At 37.4% G+C, this 11,862-nt stretch overlaps 7 non-coding genes across 7 annotated transcripts; 5 read left to right on the top strand and 2 right to left on the bottom strand.

Moving 5' to 3' along the window:
• Nucleotides 1-4,430: 4,430 nt before the first annotated feature.
• On the bottom strand, nt 4,431-4,512 carry trnas-gcu. The gene has a single exon. It is a non-coding gene; the product is annotated as a tRNA-Ser (tRNA).
• A 4,142-nt stretch (nt 4,513-8,654) lies between these two features.
• trnas-gcu lies at nt 8,655-8,736 on the bottom strand. The gene has a single exon. It is a non-coding gene; the product is annotated as a tRNA-Ser (tRNA).
• Nucleotides 8,737-9,918: 1,182 nt separating this feature from the next.
• Nucleotides 9,919-9,990, top strand: trnae-uuc. Its single transcript has one exon. It is a non-coding gene; the product is annotated as a tRNA-Glu (tRNA).
• Nucleotides 9,991-10,299: 309 nt separating this feature from the next.
• Nucleotides 10,300-10,371, top strand: trnah-gug. The gene has a single exon. It is a non-coding gene; the product is annotated as a tRNA-His (tRNA).
• A 196-nt stretch (nt 10,372-10,567) lies between these two features.
• trnas-gcu lies at nt 10,568-10,649 on the top strand. Its single transcript has one exon. It is a non-coding gene; the product is annotated as a tRNA-Ser (tRNA).
• An 870-nt stretch (nt 10,650-11,519) lies between these two features.
• Nucleotides 11,520-11,592, top strand: trnar-acg. The gene has a single exon. It is a non-coding gene; the product is annotated as a tRNA-Arg (tRNA).
• A 125-nt stretch (nt 11,593-11,717) lies between these two features.
• Nucleotides 11,718-11,789, top strand: trnae-uuc. Its single transcript has one exon. It is a non-coding gene; the product is annotated as a tRNA-Glu (tRNA).
• The last annotated feature ends 73 nt before the right edge of the window (nt 11,790-11,862 follow it).

The following is an 11,862-nucleotide window of genomic DNA, read 5'->3' as shown; positions in this document are numbered from 1 at the left end:
TAGAGGTATTACATATGTACATCAACATATTACCATTAGCTGCCAGATGGAATCAAAAATAAAAGAGAAATGAACAGAAGAAAGTGATAAACATTTGAGCACTTGTAGAGCGCGACATGTTTGCTTTCTTGTTTTTCGATTTACACGTCATTTATACCAGATTTATAAGTCATTTATAAAAGGTGAGAAAAATTGGTTTACATGAGCAAGGGGCGGAAGAAAATTATTGAAAAATTAGAAAATATTATACAATCATTTATGGGGTGGCAAAAGGGGTGGCATGGGAATTATTAGGGGTGGCAACACTGAAGCAAGCTGCCTTGATTTTTGTGGATTCAAGGAATAATAGGCATATTTGATGTATACACTTGGGGCACACATTTATATTGGGAGAATATATATATATATATATATATATATATATATATATATATATATATATATATATATATATATATGTGTGTGTGTGTGTGTGTGTGTGTGTGTGTGTGTGCGTGTGTGCGCATCTCAAGAAATTACAACATCATTCAAAAGTTGATTTGTTTTAAAGTTGAGTCAGCAGTCTTCCCCCATGATTGTGTAGCCTGAACCAGACTGAGACTCAGTTTAAAGGCTCAGGAAACCTTTGCAGGTATTTTGAGTTGATTAGCTGATTATAGTGCGACACCACGAGTCTTCAGTATTAAACTTTTTCACAATATTCTAATTTTCTGAGATACTGAATATTGGGTTTTCATTAGCTGTAAGCCAAAATCATCAAAATGAAAAGAAAGAATGTGTGTGTATGTGTGTGTGTGTATAAGGCTGATGAGCACCCTTCAAGGTAAACATTTTACAAAACAGAGACAACAATGGTAAGAGAAGACTTTTGTTTTTGACACAAAAGAATGCCACTTTTGTTTATATGTAACAAAATAGGTAAAAAGCTAAACAAGATTTGGTCAAATGAAGAACAGATAAGTCCAGATTTTACAGTGTCTGTCTCTAATTGAAGAATGTATGTAGACAGAGAACAGAAAAGTAGATGTTAGCAGACTGCTTTACCCCACACTCAAACATGGAGGTAAAAGCTTAATGGTTTGTGGTTGTTTGGAGCTGGGAAGGTTTGAGACTTATTCTGGATGATAGGAATACTGAACCATGGCTACCATTACAAACTCTGTAAGTGTTATTTAAAGAGCAAACAGTTGGCTGGAGTTTTATCCATCATGGAAAAAAAAAAAAAAAAGAAGATTTTTAAAATCGGAGATCGAAGAAAAATTGAAGAACAATCTTCATATTGTTACATAACATAGTTTGTTACATAGAAACAAAAGAAACAACTACGTGTTTTCAAACTTCTGACAGGCACTCTGCAGGTGTAAAAGTGTGACGGCAAACAGCAGAAGATCTATGTAAAATCAAACTGTAAATACAAGTCTTGGGATGAAAACAGGACAGGCTTTTTGATTAAAGCTGTTCAGTGTAAGTGTAAGTGTAAGTGTAAGAGAATTAAAATTAATTGGTAAGTTGTGTTAATATATTTGGTGTTTTGTGCAGAAAAAAATATATATAAATATGAGAAGTGCCCCTTTTTTTTTTTTTTTACTAAAGCCCTTGCTCCTCAAAATGTCTGTTCACATCCCAGGATCATTTAATTCCATTATAAATCTACAATAATATTATCACCTAATGTTGTATTAGGTCTTTTATCTAATCAACTTCAGCTCTTGCAGAACATTACAAATGTTAAACTTGTATTTGCTGTGTTTGTGTATTGCCTGAGCTCATACCACACGTTTAGGGCAAATATACCTATATAGATACGTTTTTGAACCATAAAATATACTGAGGTGGTTGCATGTTTTTTGCAAATATACTGCATACACCACATATGTGGCACAAAAAGCTTTTTCCTCTTTCTCTCTTGATGCACACTTGACATTGGTTTCTTTTGCATGCAGAAATGTGTGTGTCAGAGGATGTACAGAAAGATCGGAATAACATTTTATGCGCACAAGCTCACAAACTAGTCGTTACAAAGTGCATGAAAAAGTACTTTATTTGGTTTTCTTTGTGGAGGTAAAGCGTCGCCCTCTGGTGGATCGAGACAAACACTGCGTCCTGGGAGCATTTAAGGATCGTTGAAAAGGCACTCTGAGCAAGCCACATGGTTTAGTCTGGCCTCTCTGACGATGTTTTCACAATAGCAAGTGACAGCTACAGTTATAACTGTTTCCTGTCAAGCGATGAACGATAATTTATACACATCGATTTACATAATTACATACATGTCCACATACATGTCCATTGTTTTGTTGCTTGCTATTGTGCAAGCAGGTTGATGGAGAGGCCTGATCGATCCTGCCTAATCAGTCTGAGCTTTTTCACCAATCGGATGTGGTTAGGTGGAGGAAGAGAAACTTCAGACAAATCCGTTCTGGACAGTTTTTAAATAAATAAATAAATAAGCACAAGGTCCTGTTTTGTTGTGCTACAGCTTCACTCTATAGCTGAATTTTCGATATTACAAGTACACTACATAGTAATTATTCAATTGTAACTGTCCTACAGCATACTTTAACAAATGTCTTCATTCCTTCAATCCTTCATTCATTTACTCCCTCGGTATGCAGAATTTTCAGGATTTTCTCCTTTTAATAGAAATTCTTGAATCTGGACATGAAACGCTAAAGAATCAAACGTGCTAGTGTTAGCCATTAACCAAGACGTGTCTAGCACTAATGCTAGCACTATGGATTCAAGATTGGATTCAAGATTTATTTTTTTCATCTCAATGCAAGTTGTATCCTGCATATAACTATGTTTGTGACATTGATTTAGATCAGGGGTGGCCAACCAGTCAGAGACCGAGAGCCACATTTTTTACTGTGTTACCGCAAAGAGCCACATCATACACATGGGCACGCATGAACATCACCCATCCCTTCCTCTTACACACACACACACACACACACACACACACACACACACACACACACACACACACACACACACCTCTGTTCAGCCAGATTTATTGTAAATGTCACACACCAACATAATGACAGAAATTGACTCCTACAGTTGTAAGACCACAGGACAGTCATTTTCAACAATGAACATTGTGTGCACTGCCTCACACACACAAACTCTCAGTTCAACCAAGTCCACAAACAAAAATATAATAATTTACAATAGCGTTTTTCTTTTACTATGCATGTTACTTAGTGGGACTTTTGGCATTCCTTGCCTTGAACAATCCCCTTCAAATCTGTCTCGTATTCCGTTGTTGCCACTCGAAGCGATTCTTTCACATGAATGTCAGTCAGAACAGATCAATGCTTTGATTTCACGTGTTTCAGGGTAGAAGACACAGACTTTGTTTGTGGGTTTTTTTATGTGCGTGTTCACTTCGCTTGAGTTCAATACGGTATTTTCGTCAAATGCGCATGTGCGTGAAATGAATATACCGCAGGGGTGGGCAATTAATTTTACAAGGGGCCACATGAGAAACCTGAATTGTGTCAGAGGGCCACACCAACGATAATATTTTAGGGATGCACCGAAATGAAAATTCAATTCAAAAGACAATGAAATCCATAATTTTTTGTGTTCTGCATTTTGCCTCGGCACCATCACTGGAAAACTTTCCTGCCTTTTCAAAAACGTCCTCTACAGACGGAGTGCGCATGCTCGGATTGACTTTACTTTTCTGCGCCGCATTCTTCTCATATTTAGAATGGCAATCGGGATGTTTGGATTTCAGGTGATAAATTAAACCCCCCTCTTGAAATTTCAGCATTGCATGTTTTGCAAACCGCTATCCTCACACGGCAGACATGTTGCTCTTATCCAGATAACCGTGTGCTGCTGCGCTTTTTTATTGCGTCATTACAATTGTGTTTCTGCCGTGTTGTTTCGGTGATTTAGGTATTCCGGCCGAAGATTTTCGGTGCATCCCTGTAATTTATGATTTGCCTCATGCGGGCCGGACAGGGACGTACAAAGGACCGGATGTGAAACATGCACATTAAAAAACAAACAAACACAAACTTCGATATGAACGTAAGATTTAGATTTTAATATTAGTTATGGGGAGAACTGGCATAGGTGTTGGAGCCGCTATTATCACTGATTGCCCACCTATTGTTTGTACCAGCCCATTTTAAAATAATTAGCTATAACCGGCCCTGACTCCTATTAGAAAAATGTTCATTCAAATGTGTAATTTACACATTCATACTGCTACTGCACATTATATATATATATATTATATATAAAACACACACACACGTTATTGCACCATTTTGATGATACTGCTACTATTTAGGGACCACCTTTATTTCACCTTCAGGCACAGAGACTGAGAGCTAGAAGTTGTGATGGAGTTTTAAAACCTGGATTTTAGTGATCACATCAGAAATTGCAATTAAGCTTTAAGATGTTTCTTTCAACAAGGATGGGATTCAAACCCACACATGCAGAGCACAATGAATTAGCAGTCCATCACCTTAACCACTCGGCCACCTCATCAATACTTTTTTTTTTATGTTTCTAAATGGATTTCTAACAAAAGCTGACAATGTCATCATATGTTTATAATTCAGATAATGTAGATCAGGGTACATGTTCTCTTTATTTATTTAGCTGTAATTGCTCACAAACCGATATACTGCATCAGGCTCAATAATATAATACCACACACATGCAGTTCCTGTTTGATGCAGTATGTAAGTTTGTCTGAGGATGTTACTAGAGTTTGGGGACCAAATTAGAGAATTTGTCCCATGAATGATTAGAAATCCAAAAGCATTTTCACCAGACACTAATTTCTGAAATCCATGAAAGAACCCTAATAATTTTACATGTTGCAGAGTTTAGATTTGAAATATTATGAGTTTGTTTATCTTTAGGTATAGAAAGTAAGCCAGCAACAGGTAACTTTTAAAACACACATTTTTAAATACACACATTTCTACGCAGCAGCGTTTGGATTGAATCAAAGATACATACATACAAACATACACACATGCATACATACGCACATACTTTCGTACACATACATGATACATACATATAAATAAATAAAAGTACCCAAAACAACTATATATATATATATATATATATATATATATATATATATATATATATATATATATATATATCAATCAGTGATATTATATGATAAATATGAAACATGGTTGAAAAAGCTGGAGAGATTTTTGACTTTACTTTAATCAAAAACTGTACAGTAAAATGACTTGAACTTTTAGAGAATAATAGACATTGATACTCTAAATAAAAATTCTTTGAAAGATTAAGCAAACCTATAAAAGGAAAATGTTTTATGAGTGTTTGAATATGCAATTTAAATGCACTGATGTTTATGTTTCTTTAAAACTGTACAGTAGAACGACCTGAAAATTAATTCAGTGATAGTCAGAATCACACTGCGTAAAGATCAATTAATTGAATTAGCAAACTTATAAAGGAATGTAATATTAAGGTTATTTTGCCTTTACATTTTACTGTATACTCTAAAAGACTATACAGTAAAGAGATTCTGTGTTTGAATATGGGCCTACACGCACACACACACACACACACACACACACACACACACACACACACACATCTACATATATTATTATGACCGCTCCCACCACCCATACCGTAAGTGTACGATTAGACACGCAACACAAAGAAAAGTGCGGCTCCCTGACTGCAGTTATATGAACGGTAGTCTGAACGGTAGTTGTTTTTTCTTTGTGTATGCTTTTTTCAGTGATAAAATGACCAACGAACGCAGTATTTTATAACAGTTTGTTGTGCTCTTGTGTTCATCTTCGTGTTCAGGCTGCAGGGTGACTGATGAGATTCTCCACCTGGTGCCCAACATTGAGAATTTCAGACTCACTCTTAGTTTAGTCTATGTTCTTTATTAGTAAGTTTGTCCCTGATGATTGAGCTGGTGGTGACTGTGGCAAGGAAAAACTCCCCGAGATGGCAAAGGAAGAAACCTTGAGAGGAACCAGACTCAAGAGGGAACCCATCCTTATCTGGGTTGCGCCAAATGTCCATTTATAGCAGATATACGATGTTGCGGGGTACAGTGATGGTGATCAGAAGCGAAATGTAGTCCTAAGTCAATGTAGCAGCCTGTTGACATTAACTACAGTCCAATCCATCCTCAAAGCTCCCGTTCTTACTCCGGAATTTCATGAAACCACCCAAAGCGTTGATGAGAAACCGTCCCAAGCTGCACAGAGTGGCCTCCAATTGAAGAGAACACTATCCAGAGGCAGGCCTGGACGAAGTTGGAAGATCCACTGAGGGGAGAGGGGCAGGGACAGTGGTGACTGGAACCTCAGGAGCATGTTTAACTCGCCTGAGAGAGAGAGAGAGAGAGAGAGAGAGAGAGAGAGAGAGAGAGAGAGAGAGAGAGATTATTATGTGTCTTTATTGTTGTATGAAAGTTAAACACACCACCTGCTTTAAACACCTTTAGAATTCCAAATTATTTTTTCATATAACTGTGTTGTCATGCCAAAGGTAGGTATTTAAGATTGAGAACCAAAAATGCTTTGCCCTTTTCCAGTCTTCTTGTCTGCAATAAAAAGTCGGTTTCACACTTCAACCGAACCTGCATGAGGTGTTGAAACTGTCTACGCTCAGAGCCACATGCCGAGTAACACCATCAATGTTTGATGCTACTTCCTGCTTCTACTGTCATGATGCTGGGGAGAAAGTTGTTTTTATTACTAATATAAAATAAATTTTAAAAGACTGAAGCACTGCAGTCACCCCAATAAATACATAACTTACAATTATGGGAATGCCCCTCAGGTATCCCCTCATGATTCCATGCATTCAAGGTTTTTCTTTTGGCAGGGGGGCCCAGAATCAGAGCCCAGAATCAGCTCTGAGCCCAGACTCGGGTATTCAAATCAAGTGTGAAAACGTCCCAAGTTCATGTTTTGTACAATTTATTTTGCTTTTGTTAATGAATTCTAAAATGTGAAATCAGTCTAAGCCAGATAAAACAGTCTGAAACTTGTGTTTTAGTGATGTAAAGGCCATTAAATAAAGCTGAGGCTGTACATTTGCTTTTTCCCATGTTTGTTTAGTCCTTTCTGTTCTTTTATATTGTGTTATTTTATTATTGTGTTAACTCTTGTAATAAAAAGAACTCTAGGCATTGTTTTTATTATATATTTCTGTCAAAAATGATCAGTTTCAACCATTCTGTTGGTCATGATGTTTTGTAATTCCCGTGCAGTATAAAAGAAATGCTTATAAAATTTATTGTATATTTGTGATCGTAGATTATAGATATTATAACATGATGTAATTTGCACTCTGGTGAAAGATAATTTTATAATACAATATTTGCTAAAAATATACTCATTTTCCAATAACAGAATCTGTACATAATGGGGGCAATTGTGTAATTTCATTGTGTTGATGTCTTTAGCATTGAACCTAAGATCGACATTTTTAAATGTCTTTAGAAAATGCTTTAATTAAACTGACATTAATTTTATTTAATCAACCGATTATTTGGTTTGTCTAAATCAGCAGCCTGTAGATGGTGCTATTGTGCTGCGAATGTATTCGCTTTTGTCTAATAAGTTATAAACAACTCCAGGTCAGATTTTAGACAAAATCAATGCATTGATTAGGATTATGTTCATTCCTATAGAAAAAAAAGTTTTCAAGAACAGTTTGATGAATGTAGGATATAAAGTGCAGCTTCGGTGGAGCTTTGCAATAACATTTTTTGTTTTGTTTGTATCATCAAGAACTGACAATGATAACAGTAATTCTTCTTTATTTATATATATATATATATATATATATATATATATATATATATATATATATATATATATATATATTTTTTTTTTTTTTTGTTTTGTTTTTTTTTTTTTTTTAATACATAATCGGAACATGACCAGATGTAATTGTAGAAATTGATACCATCAGGAACATGACCAGATGTTATGTGGAAGTTCTAATCTATCTCTTTAGCAATTAGTTAGACAAATGTGGTAGTGAAAGAAAACAGGTAACCTGAGAGTGTAATGTGAAAACTTGGGATGGAGGTCATCATTCATTTACAATTTAATTATTTCCATTTATTTCTGGATCAGTAGTATCTCACAAACTGTTTTATGCCCAAACCAATATACTGTATGAGACAAACTGATATACTACATCAAAGATTGCATCTTCTGTATTTATATCAGTTCCTGTTTGATGCAGTATGTCAATTTATCTGAAGATATTACTATTATACCACTTTATACTGCACATTGACACTTTAAAGACAATCACGTTAATCAACTTTACTTTTACTGTTTTACTGTCATCAACTCCATGTGTATAAACATATTTTCACATATATCTTCATATATTTTATATTTTTATAGTTTTACTTTTTTTCTTGGTTTATTATTCCTCATTCCATTCACTTTATATTCCATTCACTGTTGCCCTTGTGACAAATAAAATTCGATTTGATTTGACTATTATTTAGGGAGCAGATATGAAATTTTGACCAACAATTTCCGAGAATCATGCTAATAAACCAGTCAATTTTACTTTGTGCAGAGGAGTTTGTTCACCTTCAGGTAAAGAGTTTGAGCAAGAGGTCATTTTTAAAACAAACAAACCGACGAGGATGGGATTCGAACCCACGCGTGCAGAGCACAATGGATTAGCAGTCCATCGCCTTAACCACTCGGCCACCTCGTCCTTCGAAGTTCAATCTGCGTGTGTTACGTTTTGAATATATCGCCATCTACTGACGGAACGCTTAGATGAAGCTGCATAATGTTTTAGTAGTTATCTATTCTTTAGCTATACTGTATCTAAAAATTTTGCTTGTCAGATAAAACAATAATTTTTATTCCCAGTTGTTTTGACAATGTATTAGAATATCTAAATAGAAATGAAAGGTGAGGTTAAAGAAGTGGGAAAAGCCCAAAGAACATTTGGGGAGAATTACAGTAAAATTGTGTATGTGAATTTGTCTGAAGACTTTTGTCTATTTGTCTATTACTAATATTTAGGGAGCAGCAAAAAAAAATTTACCACTGAATGATTAGAAATCTAATAGTGTTTCCACCAGACACCAATTTACAAGATTCATGCTAAGAAACAGGTCAATTTTACTATGTGCAGTGGAGTTTGTTCACCTTCAGGGAAAAAAAGTGTAAGCAAGAGGTAATTTTAAAGCAAACCAACCGACAAAGATGGGATTGAATCGACAATTTCAGAGAACAATGGGTTAGCATTCCACGGCCTTAACAACTCAGCCACCTCGTCCTTTGAGTTTATTTGCGTGTGTTTTTACCTGTTGAGTCTAACTCCATCCACAGACGAAACGCTAGGTTGAAGCTGCATAGTGTTTTATTAGTTATCTATTCTTGTGCTAATACCCTATCTAAAAGTTTTGCTTGTCAGATAAAGCAACAATTTTTTATGCTCACTGGATCAAAGGTTCACTATATGACTCTCTGGATTAGGACGCCTGCAAAACAGAGTAAAATAAATGCAAATAAAAACATCATAGAGTAGTGGCTAATAGAACGGCCTATGTACACAGCATCCCAAACTTGAATTCAGGTGATTTTTTGCTGTGCTTTTGAATTCTTGGTTTGGTCGTGGCTCGCGTCCAGTGGCGCGGTTTCATGAAGGGGATCAAAATGAGTGAGTAGCTCATTCAGGTAGCTCAGGCTTGGGCCAGTGGCGCAATGGATAACGTCTGACTACGGATCAGAAGATTCCAGGTTCGACTCCTGGCTGGCTCGGCTCTTTTTGACCTTATGCACGATGCCACAGTTTGACACACTGATATCAAAGGGATGTGTTTCAATGGATTCAAAGTTGGTCCTCATCTGACACAGCCCTTTGTGATCAGGTTTGACGCCTGTTTCCCATATGGTCTAGCGGTTAGGATTCCTGGTTTTCACCCAGGCGGCCCGGGTTCGACTCCCGGTATGGGAAACCTTGTTTTTGCTTCAATAAGGGCGTTGAATTCTGCATCCACATTTTGCTCGAGGAGCCACAGCTACCCCAGCTGGTATTAGAGTCATGGCATGGTGCTTTCAACATAGCACGCTAAATCTGACTTTGGCCACGTTTTGCGTCACGCTTGTAAGTTGACTTTCACAAAGCTCAACGCTGTACACCATTGAAATGGTTACCAGAAGGAAAGACGAATGAGGTGAACAGCTCCCAGTGTGGCCCATGTCGTCAGCCAGTAGTTTACGTTCCAGGGCAAACATCCCTTTTGCGCCACCGCAAGCGTTTAACGCCGTGATCGTATAGTGGTTAGTACTCTGCGTTGTGGCCGCAGCAACCCCGGTTCGAATCCGGGTCACGGCATGGCCTTTACCCGCCCTGTGTCGGTTGCCATTGGGAAAACCGAATGAACATGTGCTATGTCACCCCAAGATTCTGCGGCTTTTTAAACAGTTATCATTTATAGTGTTTTTAGATTTTCTTCTTTTCAATTACTATTTAAGTCCTTAGGTCTGTCTTGAAAAATAGGGCTTCGTCAGGATATTGGGTCGCGCCATGTGACGAGGTGGCCGAGTGGTTAAGGCGATGGACTGCTAATCCATTGTGCTCTGCACGCGTGGGTTCGAATCCCATCCTCGTCGGCTGCCGCTTTAAGAGTAAGCACAAAAATCCAGTTTTTGCACAGTGACGTTAGACACTTCCATGGAACTGTCTGACTTTGTTTCTGCGGGAAATGAAGCCCGATTTCCTTTTTTTTTTTTTTTTTTTTTTTTTTTAGAGAATTACCGTAAAATTGTGTATGTGAATTTGTCTGAAGATATTACTATTACTAATATTTAGGGACCAGCTAAGAAAATTTGACCACTAAATGATTAGAAATCTAATAGTGTTTCCACCAGACACCAATTTACAAGATTCATGCTAAGAAACAGGTCAATTTTACTATGTGCAGTGGAGTTTGTTCACCTTCAGGGAAAAAAAGTGTAAGCAAGAGGTAATTTTAAAGCAAACCAACCGACAAAGATGGGATTGGAATCGACAATTTCAGAGAACAAAGGGTTAGCATTCCACGGCCTTAACAACTCAGCCACCTCGTCCTTTGAGTTTGTTTGCGCGTTTTTACGTGTTGAGTCTAACTCCATCCACAGACGAAACGCTAGGTTGAAGCTGCATAGTGTTTTATTAGTTATCTATTCTTGTGCTAATACCCTATCTAAAAGTTTTGCTTGTCAGATAAAGCAACAATTTTTTATGCTCACTGGATCAAAGGTTCACTATATGACTCTCTGGATTAGGACGCCTGCAAAACAGAGTAAAATAAATGCAAATAAAAACATCATAGAGTAGTGGCTAATAGAACGGCCTATGTACACAGCATCCCAAACTTGAATTCAGGTGATTTTTTTTGCTGTGTTTTTGAATTCTTGGTTTGGTCGTGGCTCGCGTCCAGTGGCGCGGTTTCATGAAGGGGATCAAAATGAGTGAGTAGCTCATTCAGGTAGCTCAGGCTTGGGCCAGTGGCGCAATGGATAACGCGTCTGACTACGGATCAGAAGATTCCAGGTTCGACTCCTGGCTGGCTCGGCTCTTTTTGACCTTATGCACGATGCCACAGTTTGACACACTGATATCAAAGGGATGTGTTTCAATGGATTCAAAGTTGGTCCTCATCTGACACAGCCCTTTGTGATCAGGTTTCGACGTCTGTTTCCCATATGGTCTAGCGGTTAGGATTCCTGGTTTTCACCCAGGCGGCCCGGGTTCGACTCCCGGTATGGGAAACCTTGTTTTGCTTCAATAAGGCGTTGAATTCTGCATCCACATTTTGCTCGAGGAGCCACAGCTACCCCAGCT

Source organism: Silurus meridionalis, chromosome 23 (assembly GCF_014805685.1).
Source record: "Silurus meridionalis isolate SWU-2019-XX chromosome 23, ASM1480568v1, whole genome shotgun sequence".
In the NCBI taxonomy this organism is placed as follows: Eukaryota; Metazoa; Chordata; class Actinopteri; order Siluriformes; family Siluridae; genus Silurus; species Silurus meridionalis.
The sequence above is the reverse complement of the archived record's forward strand: the minus strand, read 5'-3'. Positions and strand labels throughout refer to the sequence as shown.